Source organism: Curcuma longa, unplaced genomic scaffold, assembly GCF_044706935.1.
Source record: "Curcuma longa cultivar G26 ecotype Majalengka, Jawa Barat unplaced genomic scaffold, ITB_CL_G26_1.1 contig_19758, whole genome shotgun sequence".
Classification (NCBI taxonomy): domain Eukaryota; kingdom Viridiplantae; phylum Streptophyta; class Magnoliopsida; order Zingiberales; family Zingiberaceae; genus Curcuma; species Curcuma longa.
Window position 1 is genome coordinate 1,706 of NW_027431180.1, and position 9,861 is coordinate 11,566.

At 40.6% G+C, this 9,861-nt stretch overlaps 1 pseudogene; it reads right to left on the reverse strand.

The window, feature by feature from the left end:
- Positions 1–8,142: 8,142 nt before the first annotated feature.
- LOC141817233 (uncharacterized) lies at positions 8,143–9,354 on the reverse strand (annotated as a pseudogene).
- Between the last annotated feature and the right edge of the window lie 507 nt (positions 9,355–9,861).

Genomic DNA, 9,861 nt, shown 5'->3' on the forward strand with positions numbered 1-9,861 from the left:
CCTGCTTGTGTAGGTTGGAGGCTTCTTTCAGTCGACTCTCCGATGCTCCATTAATTTCAGCCGTCGGATCATCCGCCGCAACAACAAAATTAGTTTTGTGGTTTAGAACACCTTGCTTATTTCAAGGATTTATTGAACACCATTAAGTTCAGTATTTAATTGCATCTGTTTGGCATTGCACCATATTTTATTCTTTCTATCGATTCATTGAATTTCTGCTTCTCAAATTTCCTTGTCATTTTTCCTTGAAACAAAAAGATTAACACATCCAAACTGTTTGCTAATGATGTATTCGTCAGGATATTGCATCAACAAGGATAGTTTTGCTCCTGTAAAATTTTGAAATCTTACTTTTTTTATCTATCTCTTTAGGTTCTAGAGCCAGACAAAGATTAAGGAGAGCTCTCAGCCAAAACTGTTGCTCTTTAAATCACTCTGGAAGTCATTGGGTTACCATTCCCTCGCACCTTGATCCAATTGTTCTATTAGTCCTTTGACGAATCGTTCGAGGGGGCAGTGGATCGTTTCTGACAAGGCGGACTATCAAGGTAAATTACTTTCGTTCTATTATTAATTCTTAGTAGATCGTAAATTACTTCCGTTCTATTATTAATTCTCAGTAGATCGTTCATTATCAGAGTAAATATTCATTTTTTAATTTCTATTATTATTTAAAATTAATATTTTAATTTATTTTAAAAAATTTTTAAACCCACCATTGTCGGTCTCAAGTCCGAATAAAAAAGGGTGAGAGAAAATTTTTTTAAATAATAATAATCATTTTAAAAGAAATTCGCCTAGGGCCCCCCGTGAGCTTGAGCCGCCCCTGCTCGCAGTTTTCTTCTCACCGAAGAGGATCGCGAAGAGGAGTTCCCAGGGGTAGGCGACGCTCTTGCTCGCTTCACCGGCGGATGGAGATCCAAAACCCTAACTCTTCATCCTCTTTCCCCACTGCTCCACGGTGCTGGAGCTTCTCCTCTACCCTAGTTGTCTGCCAGAGGAGGAAGAAGCCGAAACCTTGGACGCTAGCCGCCTCTGCTCCGCCCGATTCAGTGCAAAAGGAGGTTTTTCCGATTAGGGTTTTCTCCTCTGGATGGTGAAAACTGTGCGCCCGCTGCCTTTCTCAGTGGTGAGCAAACAGAGTCGGGGCTTCCAGCGGTTGCAGCGTGGCCGGTCGCGGTGAAGAAAACCAGAGGAGCTGTTGCTGTTCTTCCTTCCACCGGTTGTGTTGCCTCTTCTGATGGGAGAGATTGATGAGCAACCAGAGGAGCTGTGATCGGCTGTTGTATTTTTCCCGATTGATCTATTTCTTTCTGTTGTGTTTTTCTTGGTTGTTGTCTTGACATCAAGAAGAAAGGAACAAACTAAACCGGCTGGATTGCGGTTAGGGTTTGGCGACACAATAGAAAATTGGTGTTTTCTCGAGATACGATGTTGAAAATACTATTAGATTGCATTCGGGTATTTGTTGTTAGGAACTTATGAAGTTTTCGGACAATGTTCCATTATTATCAGAATAGTTCCGATCAATTTGTCCTAAATCGCTGATCAAATGTTGATCATCGAAAACTACACCGGGAATACGATTCTAGGTGATAGTAAGAAAGTTCCGGAACGATCGTGACAAACGTTGTTGCGTGGTTTCCGGAACAAGACTTCTCTCGATTCGATCATCATCGATCATCGGCTAGTACCAAAGACGATGACGCGACTTGTGGCTTCCGAAGCTGTCCAGACGGGAGCTTGGCATGGATAACCAGTAGAGGCGGGACTTCAACGAGGACCGCTCGATTGATGTCAACATGGCTCAACATCGTTATCGCGAGGTACACGTTTAGAATAATTTTATTCTGTAAATTTTATTTATGCAAGTAGAATAATTGTTATTCAAAAAATTTTTAATTTCCTGTCATGCCTTGTACATGTTATTTCCTGTTTATGCATGCGTGTGTGTGATAATAATTAGTTTAATTATCTGTTATTTTCGCTCCGCATGTTTACGAAACGTGTAGATATGCGCATTGCACCGAGACGATCTCAACACATAGATGCTATGTAAATACATGAGTGACTAGAATAATACCTCATTTTTTAATAATATATCAACAGTAGATAAGGTCCACTTTCAGTGGAAGGGATAATCCATTTACTAAATGCATAGACTACCAGCTTGTCGATGAATTCATAGCTTGAAGTATTGACAACTTCACTTGAAACAAAAGAATTTCTGAATCACAACTCAATAGATATAAAATAGAGGGGTTGTATGACTTCTAAATTCAATAGTAATTCCTAAAGTGCAATTATAAGAAGGATAATTACTGATGGAGACGAAGATAATTTTTGAAAGCATCCTAGTATAGTGAAGACCAGAGTAAACCATCCATGAAAAATTCGCAAAAAGAAATTTGATCCTCTCGACAATAAATCCATAAAAATAGTTATATAGTCTTTAATCAGAGAGTAAACAGTTGTATGAATGACCAATAATGTGATTCCAGAATAACCTCAGAAGTAATCTCTATCAAAATATTAGAGCACGTGCAATGTTTTCTTAACGTAGCTGTGTGAGAAGGTTTGACACAATTGCTGTCCCCCTGTGCCATATAATATGTGCCATATAATAGATGCCACCTTCCTCAGCATGTTTTGACACAAATAAGATGCTAATCATGGGACTACAAGTGCTTTTTCATTTGTAAAAGAAAATTCTAATGACCTTTGGGTAATTGAATGTCAGATTAAAAAGAATTGACAATAGATCAGCAGGTTTAGATGAATACTAAGAATTCAAAGAAATATGACATCCCATTATAGTAAAATCTCAAAAGCATAATTGTGCAAGAGTTAAGAATACTTGCTTGTTCAGTTGTTATATGAGATACAAGTTGGCAATATGAAAGAACAAGAATAGAATATTGTAGCTTGGTTTAATGTTGAAGTCCAATATAGCACATGAAGCTTGTGAGCTGATATGGGTCAAGACTCTTCTCAACGATCTTAAGTATACAATTCATCCATTGATGGTCATGCCCTATGATAATTAAATTGCTACTATGCAGACAGCTAAAATTTTTTAAGAACACACTAAACATACCAAAGTTGATAGTCATTTCATCAAATATGTTAAAGGAAATTAGTATCATACACCATTTCTAAGGAATGTTTCATTGAACCTATTAGTGGGATTGATTCTCTATTTTATACAACAATTAATACATGATAGATATATCTATGCTCAGGCTTTAGGTTTAGGGAAGAGAATAAATGGTCTCGTTATTCATATGATTTATCTACTTATAGAATTTATCAGCCTTCATGTTTATACCATTTTAATATGTTTTCTCATCGGGCATTCTATGTGTTTTAATTGTATGGCTCTAATAATTCAAGTGCAACTTTCCTCTAGACTAAATCAAAGGTCATAGTTGATTTAAAAGTAGCATCCTTCATTGAAGTAGAATCATACCGTGATGGTGTGCATGATAGCATAAATGGTATACGTGAAATAGAAGAACAAATGAGATGGAAGATAACCATTAGTTAGGATCAAAGCATATTGTTGGATATTTTAATCAGGATGCTTCAGGTTACGAATTGCTCTATGAAAATCATAGTAGTTATCTCTATGAATTGCTATGTGCGTACGCTTAAACCTACAGGCTGGTGTACCGCTACTCGAGAGCATTATTCAGCTACACCTTTTTCCAAAACACTAGAGAGACGTAACTAAGTGACGATGCTAAAAGAAAGAAGCTTTGCATTCACCTTAATGTGTTTAGGTTTCAATGTGATCATTTGCAGTACAAAACCTATCCTATCAAGAAAAACTCACACTCGGCTGAAATCCAATTGAGAAAGAATAAAAAAATATCTCCGTTTAACCTTTTGAAGGAAAATCAATTGGAGGTAAGGAGAGCCCTCAGCCACGAATCTAGCATCCCGGACGACGAAGACATAAGCGTTGGGGACTCGGAATCAAGCTGACCGAGATGAGTCTTGGGACAAAGGTGGCCGAGACAAGACTCGAGATCAGGCTGATCGAGACAAAGGCTCGGGACAGAGTTGGCCGAGACGAGACTTGGAACCAAGCTGGCCGAGATCAGTCTCGAGACAGAGGTGGTCGAGATGAGAATCGGGATAGAGGTGGTCGAGACGATGCTCGGGACCAAGCTAGTCGAGATAAGTCTCGGGACAGAGGTTGCCGAGACGAGGCTTGAAACCAAGCTAGCCGAGATGAGTCTTGGGACAGATGTGGTAGAGACGGGACTCGGGACCAAGTTGGCCGAGATAACTCTCGGGACAGAGATTGTCAAGACGAGGCTCAGAACCAAACTGGCCGAGATGAGTCTCGGGACAGATGTGGTCGAGATGGGATTCGGGACCAAGTTGGCCGAAATAACTCTCGGGACAGAGGCTGTCGAGACGAGGCTCAGAACCAAACTGGCCAAGATGAGTCTCGGGACATGTGGTCGAGACGGGACTCGGGACCAAGCTGGCCGAGACGAAACTCGGGACCAGCCTGACCGAGATGAGGCTCAGAACCAAGTTGACTGAGATGACCGAGACTCCCAAATTGGAGGTGGAAAACCACATTTCAAAGGATTCTTTGTAATTACTGACCATAAAAATTCCAATAAGATAATAAATTGATACTAAATTGCCAATTGAGAATAGTATCAAGGGTTTTATTATCCATAGAGACAGCAATGATTCTGATGGAACTAGCAAGACCAAAGATATGCTCATCCTCCGGGTGTATATGAACATCTTTGATAATATAAACTAGGTGTTGGGTTGCAAGGGTGCAAACATAGTCCCACATCTAAAGCACATGGAAAAGATCATGGGGTTAAAAGGATGGAAAGTATCTCCATTGGTATGAGGCATTTTGGGGAAAGCCCAAGAGCAAAGCCATGAGGGCTTAGGCCCAAAGTGGACAATATCATGCTATTGTGGAGATACATGCATTCTTTTGGACCCAACAAGTGGTATCAGAGCGAGACCGCTCTTCACCGGACTAACCGCCGGATGAGCCATGATCCAGATCTAACCATGTACTTTGAACCTTAAAAACAAAGGAAGTGAGTGCTCCCGTGTTTGAATCAAGAGGACCAGACACCAGGTGAAAGTCCTAGTAGGTCGGGTGGACCGAGGGGCAAAAAGTCCTAGTTGCGGCTAGGTGAAAGTCCTAGTAGGTCGGGTGGACCGAGGGGCAAAAAGTCCTAGTTGCGGCTAGGTGAAAAAGTCCTGGTGGGTCGAGGATTCAGGGGGGCCTGTGGTCCTTTGTTTGAGGGGGGGATTGTTGGGTTGCAAGGGTGCAAACATAGTCCCACATCTAAAGCACATGGAAAAGATCATGGGGTTAAAAGGATGGAAAGTATCTCCATTGGTATGAGGCCTTTTGGGGAAAGCCCAAGAGCAAAGCCATGAGGGCTTAGGCCCAAAGTGGACAATATCATGCTATTGTGGAGATACATGCATTCTTTTGGACCCAACACTAGGTTGGTTCCTCACTCAAAGATTAGTAAAAATTGAAGGAACATATACGTAGTTTGTATGTTTATATCAAACTTATGATAGATGCTAACCATGGCAGCATTTTAGATATCAAGAATATAAGTGCTTTGTAAATAAATGAGGGACCATAATAATATCTCCTTTTTTAATAATATATCAATAATAAGGTCAGTTTTCAATGAAAAGACTAATACATCTACTACCAACTTGCCGATGAAGTCAGAGTCAAGCCGGAAGATAATGTGATAAGCAACTAACTATATTGTATGTATGTATAAGGACAAGTTTTGCCAAGAAACAAGATCACAAGGGGCAGATGAATAAAAATTTTAATATGCCGCTCTCTAGATATATGCTTCCAATAGCTTGGTCAAAAGATAATCATGCTAGATATATTTATACCGACTTGAACATAAACAGGAAAAATATTTCATTTACCAAATATATCAATTATCGAGGGATGATGTTGCAGAACATAAATTAGATAATGAGAAATAAATGACTTATCTTATCTTGTCGGTGAGAAACTCGAGCTTGACCTCAATCATCTTGATGCTAAGGATTCGCTTCGTTACTGTCGACAGCCACAGTGGCAGACTGAGGATAGGATCGTAGGAGAGCAGAGCCCCTTGCTTTGGCTTCGATCTAGCTACTGGCGACAACATTTGAAAGATCCACAGCACATGGGGGAAGTCGCCGACGGTAGAGAGGCCTCGTCGATGGCGCTTATGGCGCGCACTTGCAACGCCATGATGTAGTCCGACGCCCCCTCTAGGAGCGCTAGCAAGGGCAGCTTCCGGCAGCCTGGAACTAGTCGTCCCTCGTCTTCTCCTCCACCGTCGGGGACTCTCTCCTCTCGGCCTACGCCTGGGTAACATAGGCGGAGCTAGTAGGCTTCGGGCGGCCGGCTCGTTGCCGGACTCGACGCCTGAGAGTCCTGCCTAAGATGATCGCTCGGCTCCATCGAGTCCTTCCGCGCGCCGAGACCAGCCATTCGGACTTCGTGGCTCCGCATGTGGTCTGAGGGCAGAGCGGAAGGCGTAGGAGCAGTGGACCTAAAGGAGGGCGTTGATGAGCTTGGAGGAGAAGATCCTCTGCTCACCCTCCGTCTTCCACTTGGGCGGTAGTGGCTTGCTCCCGAACTTCCATTTCCTCTCCCCTCCGCCCCAGGCGGTGGCGAAGGCTAGGAGATGGCAGAGCTTGGCGGCGGTGACGGCAGCGCCAGGCGATAGCGGCGGCAACTTTGTCCTTCCTTGAAGGGGAGGCTTGTGATGCGTCCCACCAGTCGCCGCACATCTTTGATACTTCGGGAAGAAGCCATGTCTTGTACAACTCTGACTTTGGTATGAAGATGAACGGGGTCCTCCTCCTCTTTCTCTCTCTATCTCTCTCTCTCATTTTATACACGTATGCTATTTCTTTCCTTCTGCTTTCTCTTTTCTAACTTGAGAGTCGGAGTGGCTTGCCGAAGTCTCACCCCGGCACCATTCTAACCCTCTTCTTTAGTGCTTTTCAGGTCTCCTCATCTATTCGGGCGATTCTTTTCGAGGAGTGTGCACGTCAGCAATTCTGAACCGACGTTTAACCATCCATGATGAATTGGGAACGTTCGAATCTCGACGTAGTCGAGACAATATCCTCCTCCGTCATGGTTAAATGCAGTTTCTCAATTTCTACCTTTTTGAAGAGTAATAGTGATCAATCGTGACAACCAAAGATCTTGAAGAAGACGTCCACGGTGTTCCTTGAGGCATCGTCAACCTTGATCTGGAGCTTCATCACTTCACCGCCGCATGTTTCGTTGATGAGCCCCATCCGAGGAATCATTTTTATCAAAGGATGATCCGAAATTCCAAGAATTCTTGAAGTCGTCCACCACCCTCTCATGGTATTCTCGCTCAACTCGACATCACTTCGCTGCATGTTGGCGTGCCGACGAGCCCCGTCCCAACCGAAGGATCATTTTTGTCAAAGAATGATCCAACGTTCCAAGAATTCTCAAAGTTATCCACCACCCTCTCATGTTATCGTAGGTTGTCATCGCCGCCGCCATCCGAGCCCCGTCGTCCCAATCCAAACCTTAGAATTTGCCATCCCGCAGCCCTCAACATCCTTTCGTCACGTCTCTCTCTATTCTTTAGGTCGCAAGCTTTTAGACCATCTCCAAATCACATCACCAAATTTGGTGTCATTTTCACACCAAAATGATGTAATTTCAACACCAAACACTATTTCAACTCCAACCCACTCACACCATTTTACACCAAAAAGGAATATTCTTTAGAATATTTTATTTATTCTTATTCATTTATTCATAATTAATTATCGATATATATATTAATTTAATAATTAATTTATGATAATTATTATATTTAAAATTAATATTTCATTTATATTTAATAAGTAAATTTTTAAAATTTATAATTATTATGATTTTTATTTTTAATATTTATTACATAATTATTCGGATATAAATATATTTTTAAAATATTACAAAATCACACACAATTAGGATAAAATATATTATTAATATAAAACGACACTTAATTAAAAATACAATATTATGAGAATTTAACATTTGGAATTACTATACTGTTCCCATATATGATCAATTAATGCATTTCACAGAGCAATATGAGCTTCTTTGTCTTTGATTTGTCTGTATCGAGCTAAAAAATCTTCAAATCGAGTACGATCATCTACTGCTGCCTCAACATCTGGAGTTGACACCTCGAAGTGTTCCACGATTGGTGCATTTAAATCACGTTCATCTTCAATTATCATATTATGCATAATAATACATGATGTCATTATATCATGTAAAATATTTTTCTGCCAAAAACGTGAAGGTCCTGCAATAATTGCAAAGCGTGATTGGAGCACGCCAAATGCTCGCTCAACATCCTTTCTACATGCTTCTTGCTTCATTGCAAATAATTTATTCTTTCTACCTCGTGGATCATGAATCGTTTGAACCAGTGTTGACCATTTGGGATATATATCATCAGCTAAATAATAACCCATATTATACTCTTTTCCTTGAATGACGTAATGAGCAGGAATAGTAATACCTTCAGCAAGATTAGCAAAAAGATGAGAAGACTCAAGCACATTAATATCATTGTTCGATCCAGCTAAATCCAAAATACGTATGCCAGATCCATAGATCATAATCAGCTACAACTTCCAGAATAATTGTTGGTTTTCCACTACGACCAGAATATTGTCCTGCCCATGCTGTTGGACAATTTTTCCACCTCCAATGCATACAATCTAGGCTACCTAACATACCTGGAAAACCACGTTGCTCACCAATCTGGAGTAGCCTAGCAACATCCTGAGCATTTGTACAATTGGAAGTACTGCCCTCCAAAAACTTCAACAACAACACGACAAAATCGTTTCACACTTTCAATGGCAGTCGATTCTCCTATTTTAATGTACTCATCGGTAGCATCTGCTGGTAGACCATACGCCAATATCCGAAATGCAGCTGTTACTTTTTGTAAGCCGGATAAACCAAGTCTTCCAAGCCCATCTCTTTTCTGTATAAAATAGCTGTCATGATTACTAATTGGCATCATAAATACGCATAAATAAATTTTTCCCCATTCGGAATCTTCTTCGAAACATTGCATCATTATACAAAGCATTTTCGGCAAAATAATCATTGAATATATTATGATCAGCAGCTTCACGATTACGATTGATCACGTTGTGACCAGGAATTGAGCCTCGATGCATGCATTGGCTGTTTTCTTCGTTGAGATAATTCAAGATAATTTGACTATTGGTAGAAATCACCTGAGAGATCAGTTGTTGCGTTGCGCCAAACTACGTTGTAGCAAACATTTCCGCATAGTTATCATCATCAGAGCTTGAAGATGATAAATTTGATGAACCTTCATTAGTGGTATCCATTTTTTGAGATAATGGAATGAATGAGGTATATGCTACTCATGGGATATATATTTATAATGTAAGTTATATCTTCATTTTTTTTCCCACATATGGCGTGACCTAACAATGAACATATTTGGACAAAATTGCACAGATGACATGACATAACAATGACAATATCGGGACAAGTTTGACAGGCGATGTGACTTGGCACTGAACACACATATTTTTTGTGTGCAGATGACATGACCTAACAATGAACATATTTGGACAAAATTGCACAGATGACATGCCACAACAATGACAACATCGGGATAAGTTTGACAAACGATGTGACTTGGCACTAAACACATATTTTTTGTATGCAGATGACATGACCTAACAATGAACACATTTGGACAAAATTGCACAGATGACATGCCACAACAATGACAACATCGG